Genomic DNA, 3,162 nt, shown 5'->3' with positions numbered 1-3,162 from the left:
AATGTCAATATGTTTCAGAACATTAATTTTCTCGACCTTGAATTCCCTAGCTTCCATGAGCTTGATGGTAAGTAGACACGAGAAGTATTCATTGAACATCTCACCCATTTCATGTCACCCCACACATAGCCACATTGATCTTTAAGGAGTTGTATTCTCTTTTTTGGTTACTCTTTAGTTCTTGACAAACTTGTAGAATTTCTTGGGCTTCTTGCCTTATCTATATCCCTTTTACTCAGGCTTTGTTTGATTCCAGCTGCCTTTTTCTGAGGGAAAAAAAAACTTCAATATCCCTCATCAACCAGGGTTCCTTAATTCCATCCAACTTGCCCTTCACTCGCTAACAGAGAGTTCAGGGCCAGTATGTCCCTGTTTCACTTTTGAAAGTATCTCAATTGCTGTTACAACCTATCCCAGTCAACCATTGCAAGTTCTTGAGAAAATTACCCTTGGTAAAACTTTAAATTGTGGACCAGACCAATTTTTTTTCATAACAATTTAAAATCTATGTGAATTACGGCCGGTGTTCCCAAATTGCTGTCCCACTCGAACTTTGGCCACTTGCCCTGCCATACTGCCCAGTACATGTTTTTTTCTAAATTGAGATTTAGTTCTTCCCCTCCCCAGTGTCACTTTATATTCGTGCCTAATACTTGTGGTACGGGTTGACCTTCAGTAATCTGGCACCATAGAAACTACAGCACAGAAACAGGCCTTTTGGCCCTTCTTGGCTGTGCTGAACCATTTTCTGCCTAGTCCCACTGACCTGCACATGGACCATATCCCTCCATACACCTCCCATCCATGTATCTGTCCAATTTATTCTTAAATGTTAAAAAAAAGAACCTGCATTTACCACCTCTTCTGGCAGCTCATTCCATACTCCCACCACTCTCTGTGTGAAAAAGCCCCCCCCCTAATGTTCGCTTTAAACTCCCCCCCCCCCCCCCCACCCTTAACCCATGTCCTCTGGTTTTTTTCTCCCCTTGCCTCAGTGGAAAATGCCTGCTTGCATTCACTCTATCTATACCCATCATAATTTTATATACCTCTATCAAATCTCCCCTCATTCTTCTACGCTCCAGGGAATAAAGTCCTAACCTATTTAACCTTCCTCTGTAACTGAGTTTCTCAAGTCCCGGCAACATCCTTGTAAACCTTCTCTGCACTCTTTCAACCTATTTGTATTCTTCCTGTAATTTGGTGACCAAAACTGAACACAATACTCCAGATTCGGCCTCACCAATGCCTCATACAACCTCATCATAACATTCCAGCTCTTATACTCAATACTTTGATTAATAAAGGCCAATGTACCAAAAGCGCTCTTTATGACCCTATCTACCTGTGATGCCACTTTTAAGGAATTTTGTATCTGTATTCCCAGATCCCTCCGTTCTACTGCACTCCTCAGTGCCTTACCATTACCTGTATGTTCTACCTTGGTTTGTCCTTCCAACGTGCAATACCTCACACTTGTCTGTATTAAACTCCATCTGCCATTTTTCAGCCCATTTTTCCAGCTGGTCCAAGTCCCTCTGCAGGCTCTGAAAACCTTCCTCACTGTCTACTACACCTCCAATCTTTGTATCATCAGCAAATTTGCTGATCCAATTTACCACATTATCATCCAGATCATGATATAGATGACAAATAACAATGGACCCAGCACTGATCCCTGTGGCACACCACTAGTCACAGGCCCCACTCAGAGAAGCAATTCTCTACTACCACTCTTTGGCTTCTACCATTGAGCCAATGTCTAATCCAATTTACCACCTCTCCATGTATACCTAGCGACTGAATTTTCCTAACTAACCTCCCATGCGGGACCTTGTCAAAGGCCTTACTGAAGTCCATGTAGACAATATCCACTGCCTTCCCTTCATCCACTTTCCTGGTAACCTCCTCGAAAAACTCCAATAGATTGGTCATACATGACCTACCACGCACAAAGCCATGTTTACTCTCCCTGATAAGTCCCTGTCTATCCAAATGCTTGTAGATTCTGACTCTTAGTACTCCCTCCAATAATTTACCTACTACCGATGTTAAATTTACTGGCCTATAATTTCCCGGATTACCTTTCGATCCTTTTTTAAACAACGGAACAACATGAGCCACTCTCCAATCCTCCGGCACCTCACCTGTAGACAGCGACATTTTAAATATTTCTGCCAGGGCCCCTGCAATTTCAACACTAGTCTCCTTCAAGGTCCGAGGGAACACCCTGTCAGGTCCCGGGGATTTATCCACTTTAATTTTCCTCAAGATAGCAAGCACCTCCTCCTTTTCAATCTGTACAGTTTCCATGATCTCACTACTTGATTCCCTTAATTCCATAGACTTCATGCCAGTTTCCTTAGTAAATACAGACGCAAAAAACCTATTTAAGATCTTCCCCCATTTCCCTTGGTTCTGCACATAGCCGACCACTCTGATCTTCAAGAGGACCAATTTTATCCCTTACAATCCTTTTGCTCTTAATATACCTGTAAAAGCTCTTTGGATTATCCTTCACTTTGACTGCCAAGGCAACCTCATGTCTTCTTTTAGCCCTCCTGATTTCTTTAAGTATTTTCTTGCACTTCTTATACTCTTCAAGCACCTGATTTACTCCCTGTTTCCTATACACTTCATACAACTCCCTCTTCTTTATCAGAGTTGCAATATCCCTTGAGAACCAAGGTTCCTTATTCCTATTCACTTTGCCTTTAATCCTGACAGGAACATACAAACCCTGCACTCTCAAAATTTCTCCTTTGAAGGCTTCCCACCTACCAATCACATCTTTGCCAGAGAACAACCTGTCCCAATCCACGCTTTTTAGATCCTTTCTCATTTCTTCAAACTTGGCCTTCTTCCAGTTCAGAACCTCAACCCTAGGACCAGATCTATCCTTGTCCATGATCAAGTTGAAACTAATGGTGTTATGATCACTGGAACCAAAGTGCTCCCCTACACAGACTTCTGTCACTTGTCCTAACTCATTTCCTAACAGGAGATCCAATATTGCATCCCTCTAGTTGGTCCCTCTATATATTGATTTAGAAAACTTTCCTGAACACATTTTGCAAACTCTAAACCATCTAGACCCCTAACAGTATGGGAGTCCTAATCAATATATGGAAAATTATAATCCCCTACCACCACAACTTTGTT

Source organism: Mobula birostris, chromosome 6, assembly GCF_030028105.1.
Source record: "Mobula birostris isolate sMobBir1 chromosome 6, sMobBir1.hap1, whole genome shotgun sequence".
In the NCBI taxonomy this organism is placed as follows: Eukaryota; Metazoa; Chordata; class Chondrichthyes; order Myliobatiformes; family Myliobatidae; genus Mobula; species Mobula birostris.
This window is presented reverse-complemented; position numbering follows the sequence as displayed.